We start from the raw sequence: 13,377 nt of genomic DNA, 5'->3' as shown, positions 1-13,377 counted from the left end.
AGCACTCCGTGTGCTGTCCGCATCTATTGCTCCATTCCGTGGCCCCACAAAAAAAATATAACATGTCCAATTCTTGTCCGTTTTGCGGACAAGAATAGGCATTTCTACAATGGGCCGCCCGTTCCGTTCTGCAAATTGCGGAAGGCACACGGGCGGCTTCCATTTTTAGCGAATCCGCGGTTTGCGGACTGCAAAAAACGGCACGGTCGTGTGCATATTGTCTAATAGCTATGGTTCACCTCATTAAAGTGCTGTTATTCCTCTGTTGATCTAAGGTTCCATTCCCGAGTACTGACACATTTTTTTTTAATATGCAAATTAGGCCTTTGGTGCAACAAGGAAGTTATCATTGCTCCTGTTTCACTCAAGCTACACTAACTTCTGTGGCTAGCCCCCCCCCCCCCAGCTGCTTTGATTGACAGGGGCTGGCCCCAGAAATGGGTGGAGCTTGGGTGAAACAAGAGCAATGGTGACACCCTCATTGCACCAAATACCTAATTTGCATATTAAGAAACTCAGGAACAGAGACATGGATGAACACAAGTAAAATAATTTTAATAAGGAGAATTCAGGAGTGTCCAATCCAGTTTCTAGATGGTGATCATAATCAAAAATTATGCCATTTTTATTTTATACCATTATAAGTTAAAATGGTTGATGTACCTATCATCATTGGAGATCTTGATTATTCTTTTATTGCCAATTGGCAATACATGAATGAAACAATGGAGATAAAAAGAAGAAACACTTATTTTTTCCCATGCAACTGCACCTATATATCTAAGTGTACATAAAGTTTGCAAAAACGAAAGACTGTTTTCAAGCATAAACACATTCTTGTAGCTCTTGGAGCTGCAAACATTATCCATTACAAGATAAGACCTCTCTTATTCCCACTACACCACCATATAACACTAACCAGACTCATACTAATTGAAGGGCAAGGTCCCTGTACCAATGTTAGCTCTGCAGCCAATCAAGTCATATTCCCACGTGCTGGACAACTTTGTAGTGGAACCACTGAGCTACCACCTTAGCCCCATACATCTGCAGAGACTGCAATTTGCTGCAAAACAATAGTGGTCTCTCCAGATGTGCAGGGATTAAAATGCTTGCACATCTGGCAATGAAGCTCCAGTATCCCCCCATAAAGAGAAATTGGGGAAAACACAGGAAAACAAAGCACATTGAAATTAGTCAGAATTCTCCATTCTCTGCCTGTCTTCACTATATTACAAGCATTAAATCTAACCGTGTGCAAACACACACTATGCATAGAAAAGGAAATGACTATCATACTTGTCCAGCAAGGGGGGAGTAAAATAAAATACAGAGAAAAGCATTAAAACACACACTTCTTCCTTCTACTCAATATCAACTGGTTCCTTACCAGTAAAATTAGATATGCAGAATCAAACCCTGAGTGATGATGAGAAAAATTATTGCTAATTTAATATTTAGCTTAATATTTAAAGAAAACCTGTCACTAGAGATGAGCAAATTTGAAAAAAAAATCGATTCTGGCGGTTTGCTGAATCTTCAGAAAAAGTTTGGTTCGATCCAAATTTATTTGTGGCGAATCACGTAAAAAAACGTCTATTTCCTGGCTGCAGAGAGCCTTTATAGTGGTGTAGAAAACGGTGCCTTGCAGTAACACACATAGGGAGTCTGCTGTGGTAGTGAAACAATACTGTGAGTCAGTATGACATGTAGATGACAGGCGCCGCTCTTAGAATCACTGCACACGTCACTTATTTGGGCAGTTACGGGGCCAAAACTGACCAAATAACTCAAGTGTGAACTCAGCCTTACAGGTCAATGTTAGCACCAGGTATAAAGAACTGTGCAGAGGCTCAAGATACTACTATAGCGTGAAAGAGCGCACTCCTTTTACACCAATTTACTGACTCCACATAGATTTCTACAGAACCTGTTCTATACAACGCTTATACAAGTAAACCCCCCCCCCGGACAGAGTGGAATGGGTGTCAGCGGTAGTATTGTGTCGTCACAGATTACTTTGCCCTTCCTCTGATGCATCAGAACAATAACCCCCCAAATAACGGATCCTGTCTGTGGAGCATCCGCCTTCTCTCAGTGAGCATTTGGTCAGTAATCCATCAGTATTGCTAAAGCCCATAAAAATAGGAGTGAATCCAAAACAGAGATGACACATGAAAAGAATATTTGCACGTCTTCTGTGCTTTGTACCCACTCCTGCTTTTGGCTACCCTATCATAAGCCAATTCTGATGCAAAATAGGGACCATATCATGCAGGCCTTGCAGCTGTTACATAGACAGGCTCCGTTGTGCATCTAATTTTTCTTTCCTTCTGACAGATCAGAAGAAGGGTCAAATAAATGATCGTGTCAGCCAGGCCGAAAGGCAAAATTGTGGCCCTATGACATAGTGGTGAGGTGAAAGCAGCATGAGGAGACCACAGAGTGGCCTAATGACAGAGTCTGGAGGTGGCAGCAGCATCAGGAGGAGTCCACAGAGAGGTACAATGACAGTGTGGAGGTGGCAGCAGCATCAGGAGGCCACAGAGTGGCGCAATGACAGAGTGTGGCGGTGGCAGCAGCAGCATCAGGAGGAGGCTACAGTGTGGCACAATGACAGTGTGGAGGTGGCAGTAGCAGCATAAGGGGGCCACAGAGTGGCACAATGACAGAGTGTGGAGGTGGCGGCAGCAGCATCAGGAGACCTGAGTGGTGAGGTGGCAGAAGCATCAGGAGACCACAGAGTCACCCTTTGAAAGAGTGGGGAGGTGGGTGGCAATACCAGTACCAGCTGAAGATGGTGGGTGAAAGAAAGAGCACTTTCAACAGATGTATGACATCAGGCGGGTGGCAGCATCAGAATAGTAGCTAAGGCATGAAGCCAGTAGAAACCAGTCTCTTTTGTTAAAGTGTTGGTGTGGCACCATGGATTATCTAGTCTGATCCATCAGGCATTGGTGTGTGAAAATCCTGGCTGATCCACACCTGATTCATCTTGATAAAGCTCAGTCTCTCCAGGTGAGTTCCTCTTGGGGTAACTATGGCCCCGTCACACTAAACACCTGCTCTGATGCCACACTACTGGCCCGGCGGGACAGCTTTTCCGGGCAAACTCTGCCAGTTGCGACCACAAATCCAGTTTGGCTGCCCAGTAGTCCAGCGGACCTTCAATGTAGGGTGGCAGGGTGCTGTCCAAGTATGCCACCACCTGCTCCAGGTTTAGCTGCTCCTGCTGCTGGTGAGTAGTTTCTTCACTAGGCGGGAGAAGAAAGCTGATCATCAGTGACTCTGACTCTAGTTGCTGCTGATGGAGCTGGAACTGCTCATACCCCCCCACCACCACCACCCTGCCACAGCAGTCATGGCAGAGGAACGTGAGCACATAGGGCCCCCCCGTCAGACCTGCGAGAGGATGGACGATAGTGCAGATAGGCAGCGGCCAACTGACTACATAGGATGTCTCTATAGTAGTTCAGTTTCTCCTCCCTCTCAGCAGGTGTAAAAAATGCCCCCATTTTGGACTGGTAGCGAGGGTCCAACAAGGTGGAGAGCCAGAAGTCATCCCTCTGCCGAATGGTGACAATATGGCTGTCACTACGCAAGCAAGTGAGCATGCATCTGGCCATTTGTGCAAGTGACTCGGAGGGACTCCCTGCCTCCATCTCCACTGCATACTGCCATGGTGTGTCTGGGTCCTCTGCCTCATCTTCCTCATCGCCCTGTAGCAACTCTGGCTACTCCTGCTCCTCCTCTCCAGTCATCTATGTATAATTACCACCCATTGATTGTGCTCCAATGTCCTCCTCCTCCAGTTCAGCCCCCAGAGGGCTCAAGTGGCTGAAGATCTAGGTGCCATGTCTCCAGTCCCCTGACCAGCCAGATTTACCAGCATCTGTTCCAGGACATGAAGTAGTGGAATGACATTGTTTAGCCTGTAGTTCTGGCGAATGACAAATAAAGTGGCCTCTTCAAAGGGCCTGAGAAAACAGCAGGTGTCACGCATAAGCTGCCACTGGCTGACATCAAAGTTACACAGGGGAGTACTCCTGTCTGCTTGGATCATCAAGAAACGGATGGAAAAGTTGCATATCAGCCTATGTTTGGGGATGCCGTTCTGGCACTGCTGTGCGGTGTACGAGTGGCTGAAGTGCATGCAAAGTTTCCTGGCCATTTTTAGGATGTCTTGCAGATGGGTGGAAGACTTCAGGAACCGCTTGACAACCAGATTGAACATGTGTACCATGCACAGCTCATATTTTCAAATGGTCCATAAGACCAATAATCAACCTATCATTTCATGTGCCGATTACTAAAACATAACGTTTAACAAATCCATTGTTAGACGTATCCAACGTAAAACAAAAAATATTTAAAACTATCAGGTGTGTCGCATGGTTTTTATATATTTCTTTATCTCTTATGCATGTTGCTTTTCCACTACTCAGTACCACCAGCTATTTGAGCAGGGAGCCAGTATCTGTATGCTGATTGATGGATCACTGCTACCGATTCTTGCACTGTAGCACTTCTAATCTCATTCTACATACTCAGTGAATACTTATGTGCACATACTCTCAAACACTGCCCCTGACATGTTTCACCAGTTACACTGGTGTCTTCAGGGGAATTGGGCAGAGTATGTTTAAAAAAAGTGGGGATGACTCTATGAACCCTCCGCTGATGACATCATTGTTATCTCTATTGAATCACTAGTCTCAATATTGCCATGTGTGCTTTGGACTTCAGCTAGATCAGACATCCTCAAACTGCGGTCCTCCAGCTGTTGTAAAACTACAACTCCCACAATGCCCTGCTGTAGACTGATAACTGTAGGCTGTTCGGGCATGCTGGGAGTTGTAGTTTTGCAACAGCTGTAGGGCTGCAGTTTGAGGATGCCTGAGCTAGATGGACTCCAATTTGACCTACCCAGCCTATCCCCTCCTCTTTTTACCTGGCTGTGATGCTATGCACGCTTCCTATTGCTTCTATGCGTTGCTGCGCATGAGCGCGGACTTAGTCTTCATATCGCCAGCATATGCCCTCTGCACATGTCAGAGGACTTAGTCTCTCATCTCAATGGTTCAGCCGGACTGCGCATGACACAGCACTTAGTCTTTTTTCTCTACAGTCCATTTTCTCTCCTCACATATTGTGGAACGTAGTCTCTTTTCCGTCTCTCAACTGTGTTCTTTACGCATGCCCTAGTGCTTAATTTCCTACAAGTCTCTTTTAAGAAGAAGTATTACTAGGATCTATTTTCCTCTCTATTTATTTTATTTAGGGTTCATTAATTATTTTAACTACTAGATATCCCCTCATTTAATCGTGGCATATTAGTTCACTGAATAAATAAATATAATTATTATACAGGATTATACAGGATCATGGTTTCTTAATTTATTATTTAACACTATTTCGTAATATTTAATAGCATTTGGCCACATTTCTTCCTGATAGTATTCATTATATATGTTGAATCCTGTTCATAAATTATTTGAGTTATTAGGATGTTCATGTTTTCTTTTGCACTTGATTATTAGATGTAAATGAATCTAATTGTTAATACTGTCCTTCATTGATAATCCTCTCCAATTAATTATTTGGACCTTCTCACAGTGATTCTTGCAGTCTATATTTCTTATATTTTACATGATTCATATAATTTTTGTTATTATTATTATTACTCTTGATCGTAATTGTTTATAATCATGATCCTGTCGGAAAATTACTGGAGCATTCTTATTACTTTTATCTCTTATTTTGTTATATTTAGTGTTTTAGATTTTTTGATTCTTGATCCTAATTATTTACCCTTTTCTATACAGATCATGAGGAAATATCCTGACATTCTATGGCTCTACATTGGAGAGACATTTTTAGGGAGGGGGGAGAGGAGAGAGGGGGAGGAATAGTTGTTATTTATACGTATTCTTTCTCTTTACTCTATAGTAGTATTTCCATCTGTATACCTCTTATTTGAGCCACTAGAGTCAGAGGAATGACACATATGTGAATCCTTTATTAAGTCCCAACGGAGATAGGCTTTTCAGGCGATATATCCATTTTGTTTCTTCTTGTTGTAACTTTCTGTCAATGTCTCCTTGTCTAGGACCCATTTTCGTTTTATTTATGCCCCAAAACTTCTGATTTTTAATATTGTCTCTATGTTTATCCTGAATGTGTCTTGCAAGGGCTGTATCAGAGTCTGTATTAATACAGCTTAAATGTTTTCAGATACGTTTTCTCAATTGTTATATGGTCTTTCCTATATAGAGCTTAGGACATTCACATTCAATAGCATAGATCACTCCTGTGGATTTACAATTAATATAATACGAACGTGTGATGCCGGTTGTCGTATTGCGGACCCATTCAAGTGAAATCCGGAGATACGGAATGGTGCGGAACAGAAGCACTACGGAGTGCTTCTGTGGGATTTTGTCCCGTACTTCCGTTCCGCAAAAAGATAGAACATGTTCTATCTTTTTGCAGAACGGCCGGATCGCAGACCCATTAAAGTAAATGAGCCTCCCTCACGGTCGGTATTCGTGCATTGAGGTTCGTAGGACGGCCACGGGGCGCAGACATTCGTGTGCAGGAGGCCTTAATCTGATACTTTTTATTATAATCTGGATTGGTAAACTCTTTCCTGGGGACCATCTTGTTGCAGACTATACAGTCTCCACAAGGGTATGAACCCTTTGTGGAAAACCACGTGGTTTTCAGCTCTTTTTGATTCTGCTGATAGTGATTATGTACTAGACTTTCTTTAAGGTTTTTATCCCTTCTATATGTGATTGTTGGATTAAGGGGAATTACTTCTTTTAGATCATCATCTGTTGTCAAAATGTACCAATGATGCCTTAGGATGTTACAAATTTTTTATGTTGCACGTCGTATGTTCTAATACATCGTAATATTATCTTCTGTTGCTTGCTTTTGATTCTGCAATAGAGTAGTTCTTTCAATGTTTTTAGCTCTATTATATGCCTTGTGCAGGACCTTTTTAGGATAGCCTCTGGCTCTAAATCTTCTATACAAGAGCATACTTTCCTCATCAAAACCTTCTTTAGTGGAGCAGTTTTTCCTTGCTCGTAGGTATTGGCTTATCGGAATACCTTTCTTCAAAGCTGGTGGATGGTAGTCTTCCTGTACACTTCAGTCTTGATACTCCCGTCAGTCTCAAGGGCAATCTTCAGGTGAGGAAATTGAAATTTTTCCTATGCATTTCAGCAGTAAATTTAAGACCTATTGTGTTTTTATTCAGTGTGTCCACAAACTGAAAAAAAGTGTTTCTCAGTGCTTTCCCATAAAATCAAAATATTATCAATGTATCGTCCCCAAAATAAAACATGTTTGGTGAAATGAATGTGTTCGTGTCCGTGAAAACTAATCTCTCCTCCCACAACTATAAAAACAAATTAGCAAAACTCGGTGCACATATCGTCCCCTTTGCTGTTCCAGTGATCTGTAAATAATAATTACCAATTTTAACACATTATATGCACATAGGTATACACTGAGTATGTATAATGAGATTCGAAAAGCTACAGCGCAGGAATAGCTAGCAGTGAGACGTCAATCAGCGTGCAGATACCGGCTCCCTGCTCAAATAGCTTGCGGTGCTGAGTAGTGGAAAAGCAACATGCATAAGAGATAAAAAAATATATAAAAGCCATGTGACACAGCTGATAGTTTTAAATATTTTTTGTTTTCCTTTGGATACTTTTAACAATGGACTCATTAAACGTTATGTTTTAGTAATTGACACATTAAATAATAGGGCAATTATTGATCTTATGGACCATTTGTAAATATACAAAGCTAAAAAGAGGCCTGCAGCATAGAAGTTGGTATTAGAAAACATGCAGGGCGCATGGCTCAGCCCTCCATGACGCAGCGCCGTCACTATGTTCTTCCCGTTGAGGTCACCATGGTTCCGATTTTGAGTTGTCGTGGAGAAAGCCAGGATTTGATTTCTTGATGAAGGACACAGAGCAGTTCCTCCCCTGTGTGACTCAGTTCGCCAAGGCAAACGAGGTGTAGAACAGCATGACACCGCCGTGCCCTGCACACGTGGTATGCTGGAGGAGCACTGTGAATTGTCCCTTGTCCCTCAGTGGAGGTTGAGGACATTGTGGAGGATGAGGAGGCAGAAGCAGACATTGTCACAGGACCAACGGTGTAAGAACGTGGAGGCAAGGGCGGTGACACCTGGTCAGGTTGCTGGTGTGGCTGGGCAGGAACCACATTTACCCAGTGGACCATAAAGGACAAATATTGTCCTTGACTGTATTTACAGCTACCGACCAATTTTCCCAAAAAAGGCTGTTTCACAAACAAATTTCACCACTGAATGACAATGTAAATTCACTGCAGAATGGCTAATAACACGTACTTATTTTTCCAATTTATACACCCCAACAATGGCTGTATAATGTCGGTTCACTGCAGACTGGCTAATAAGACGTATTCTTTTACCTATTAATACACCCCCAGAAAATAAATATAACAATCACAATTTAGTGTAGAACTGCTAATAGGACGTACAAATCTATCCTATTAATACGCCCCGTAAATGGCTGTAGTACAATGAAACTTCACAGCTAAACGGCCCCAAAAAATTTTGGGCCACTAATGCATGCCAAAAAGAGTTGTAATTTTCCCACTTCACCACACAAAGGCTAATAGGCCCTTTTTCTTTTTCCCCACTAATACACGCCAGACAAGGCAAAAACAACAATACACTGAACAGACAAGGCAAAAACAACAAACACCAACACAATACCAGGCACCACCACACAGAAGGGCAGATGGTAAAAACTCCCTGGGTCCGCAGCGAGGTGCTACACCCAGCAAGACACAAGAGACTGACCACAAGCCCCACAGCTCACAGGTAGATATAGCTGCTTAATGAAGGCACCTGATAAGCCACACCCAGGCACATGTCAGGAGAAGTTAACCCCATCAGAACCGGAGTACCAGAACCCCAGAACACACAGGTTGCAGTACAGGACATTGCCCCTGGCAACCAGCATACACGGAAACCACCGCAGCCAGTACGCCAGCACACAAACAATCCATGTAACACTGACAAACAGAGAAGCATCACGGGGAGAGCAAACATACACAGGCAGCAGTTCACAGAAGAGACCACAGCAAGCACGCAGCCCCAAGCAACCAGCCTGCACAGGAGGCAGCGTGCAGCCAGTATGTGAGAGGGCATGCAGCCAGCCTACACGGACACAACTGTCACAGTGAACCGCACTGTGACACTAATACACACCAAAAAGGGCTTTAGAACATATAACTGCACAGCTGAACGTCAAATAGGTCCTTACTTTTTTCCACTTATACACTCCACAAAATGCTTTAGAACATATAACTGCACCGCTGAACGGCAAATAAAAAAAAATATATTTTTTTGCCACTAATACACGCCAAAAAGGGCTTTAGAACATATAACTGTACCCCTGAAGGCAAATAATAAATATTTTTTTGCCACTAATACACTCCAGCAATGTCTTTAGAACATATAACTGTACCCCTGAAGGCAAATAATATATATTTTTTTGCCACTAATACACTCTAAAAAGGGCTTTAGAACATATAACTGCACCACTGAATGGCAAATAATGATTCGTTACCACGAAGTGTGAGGAAATTCGGATTCCGTGCAAATTTAATTTTTCCTAAAATTCGGATCAAATTCCACTTCGTCAACTTTGATTCGCTCATCTCTACCTGTCACCACAAAATGCAATGCAATCTGCAGAGAGCATTTTATAGAGCAGGAGAAGCTGAGCAGAATTTTTTTGTGGGAAAACATTTAGTAAAATTTGTACATTTCAACCTCTGCTATTTCTAATTTCTTTTTTCACATGGGAGGTGTTATCAGTGATATCAGTGATAGCATTATTTGTGTAAGTGTGTATACAGAGATTGCTGTCAGTCACTGATAGTTGTACACAGGGGTGGTGTTATCAGTGATTGATAGTATTCTCTGTGTCAGTGTGTATATAGAGATAGCTGTCAGTCACTGATAGTTGTGTACCGGGAAGGTGTTATCACTGATAGCATTCTCTGTGTAAGTGTGTATACATAGATAGCTGTTAGTGATGATCGAGCATGCTCGGTCGAACACCTGTTCAGCTCGAGTATCTCGATGCTCAGCATATGGCTGTACTCGGCCGAGTACCGCATGTGCTCGAGCGCAATGCTCAAGTCTCCTCCCCGCAAGTTTCTTGGCAGCCAATAAACGTGCATGTGCGTACTGCCCTCACTGTAATGCCAGTAGCCATGTTGGCTACTGGCATTACAGTGATTGGCTGGCCGGAACGCGTCATTGGGTGCTATATAGCACCCGATGACGCATGTTCAGCTCATTCGTAGTCAGGGAGAGCTGAGCATAGGAAGCGACAGAGAGTGTAGGTTGTGTGTGACAGCAGCCATATATGTTTGTAGCGCAACCTACGCTAAATTGCTTAGTGTTAGGGAGAGCTGTGCATAGGAAGGGACATACAGTGTAGGAAATGTAATAGGAAGATTTTTATACCAAAAACTTTTCAGAGACCCAAAAGTCCTTTTAAGGACTATTGTGTGTGACAGCAGCAATATATATTTTTAGCGCATCCTGCGCTAAATACTGTGTAATAGGCCGCTGAGGACAGTTAAATTATTCGCGCCACATCTCCTGTGTAAAGTGTGCACATCCCTAAAATATCAGTGACATCCAGTGTACTTTTTCCGTAGATGGTGTCCACTGCGGACAGTTAAATTATCCGCGCCACATCTCCTGTTTAAAGTGTGCGCATCCCTAAAATATCAATGACATCCAGTGCACTTTTTCCGTAGACGGTGTCCGCCGTGGACAGTTTATTCGCGCCACATCTCCTGTTTAAAGTGTGCGCATCCCTAAAATATCAGTGACATCCAGTGCACTTTTTCCGTAGACGGTGTCCGCTGCAGACAGTTAACTTATCCGCACCATATCTCCTGTTTAAAGTGTGCGCATCCCCAAAATATCAGCAACATCCAGTGCACTTTTTCCGTAGACGGTGTCCGCTGCAGACAGTTAACTTATCTGCACCATATCTCCTGTTTAAAGTGTGCGCATCCCCAAAATATCAGTGACATCCAGTGTACCTTTTTCCATAGACACTGCAAACAGTGACATTACCTGTGGTACCTGTCCTGTATAACGTTTCCTAATCACAAATACCTTTGTAACTGTTTTTGCGCATAGACTTCCAAATTCTACCCTACTGTATGTGTGACATACTTTCAAGCATATATCACATTTAAATGAAGAAGGTGAGCAGTAAGGGACGGGGAAGTGGCCATGATGCTGATGGTGCATGCAGAGGCCGTGGCCCTGGGCGTGGAGAAACAGTGCCTGCTGCCAGAGCACAAGAAAAACAATCATCCACGATACCTAGCTTCATGTCCCAGTTTGCAGGGCTGCGAAAGACACCACTCTTGAAGTCAGAACATTGCAACCAGGTGGTTGGTTGGATGGCAGCAGATAATGCTTCCAGTCGGTTAAGCACCACCCTGTCTTCCACCAGGCGTCTGGTCAACACAATCCTCACCCTGATCTTCCTTCCTCTCACCATGTACAGTCTGGCCAAACAAGTGATCCCACACTCGGATATTCCGTTGACCTCTTTTCATCACCATTACTTGATTTGGCCCTCTCGCCAAGTACGCTTGAAGAGGGGCATGAGATCTTGTGTCCTGATTTCCACAGTCACAAGAACATGACGGTGGGGAACGGCAATTAGTGTTTAATGAGGTGGATGATGATGAGACACAGTTGCCAATGAGTCTACCGCAATTACTGTCTCAAGAGGAGGATGATGAGGCTGAGACACAGTTGTCAATCACTAAGGTTGTGGTTAGGTCAACAAATCAGGAGGATGAACAGAGTGAGGAAGTGGAAGAGGAGGTGGTGGACGATGAGGTCACTGACCCAACCTGGGAAGGTGGAAAGCCGAGCGAGAACAGCAGTACACAGAGGGAGGGATCTTCAGCACCAAAAGAGGCAGTGGGTGGCAAAAGGGAGAAGGTGGGCCACACCAAACAGGCCTGCAACTGTTCCACAGAGCACCCCCTTGCGGAAATCTCCCTTGCCAAGGGGTAGATGTTCCACAGTATGGCGCTTTTTTGAGGAAAGTGCAGACAACAAAAGAGTAGTAGTTTTCAACCTGTGCTATAAGAAAATGAGCAGGGGTGTGAACACTAGCAACCTCACCACCACCAGCATGATCCGTCACATGGCATCCAAGCACCATAATAAGTGGGACGAACGCCTGGGTCCACAATCTGTGTCTCACCACTGCCTTCTCTTCCCCTATGTTACATGCTGGCCAATCCCCTGTCGAAGGTGTAGGTCCGGATGCCTCCCGCCCTGCACCTGGACCTTCGCAAGCACCATCAGCGACCACATACACTTCTGTGTCCCAGCGCAGCATCCAAATGTCCTTACCCCAGGCCTTTGAACGCAAGCAAAAATTCCCAGCCACCCACCCACAGGCCATAGCACTAAATGCTCAACTTTCCGAATTACTGGCCCTGGAAATGTTGCCATTTAGGCTTGTGGACACTGAGGCCTTCCGCAGCCTGATGTCGGCGGCCGTCCCATGTTACGCAGTCCCCAGCTGCCACTATTTTTCAAGGTGTGCCGTGCTTTACACCAACACGTGTCCTGTAACATCACGTGCCCTGACCAACGCAGTTACTGGGAAGGTCCACTTAACCACAGACACATGGACAAGTGCATTTGGCCAGGGGCGCTACATTTCCCCGATGGCACACTGGGTGAATGTTGTAGAGGCCGGAAGCAAGTTGTACCCTGGGATGGCACCGGTGCTACCGACACCAAGGATTGCAGGCCCTACCGTATGTTGATCAGGGTTTCTGCCAGCACCTAAGTTAGTGGCTCCAACCCCCACTTCTCCTCCTCCAACTCCTCCTCGACTTCCACCTCCGATTTATCCGTATGCAGCACCAGTCGGTCATCAGTCGGTCATCAGTCGGTAGCTGGAAGGAGTGTAGCACTGCAGTGGGGAAGCGGAAACAAGTCGTTCTGAAGCTGATATGCTAAGGTGACAAACAGCATACGGCCGCAGAGAGGTGGCAGGGGATAAGATACCAGACTGAGCTGTGGCTCTAGCCACTGAACCTACAACCAGGCATGGTTGTGTCTTATAATGGTGTAACTTGGTGGCGGCTTTGGAGCTCGGCAAGTTCAGACACATCCCATGCCTAGCCCACATTTTCAACCTTGTGGTTCAGCAATTTCTCAAAACCTACCCCAATTTGCCTGAGCTACTGTGAAGGTGCTCCGCGTGTGTGCACATTTCAGCAAGTCATCGA

This window comes from Bufo gargarizans, chromosome 2 (assembly GCF_014858855.1).
Source record: "Bufo gargarizans isolate SCDJY-AF-19 chromosome 2, ASM1485885v1, whole genome shotgun sequence".
NCBI lineage: Eukaryota > Metazoa > Chordata > Amphibia > Anura > Bufonidae > Bufo > Bufo gargarizans.
Note: the sequence above shows the minus strand (reverse complement) of the source record.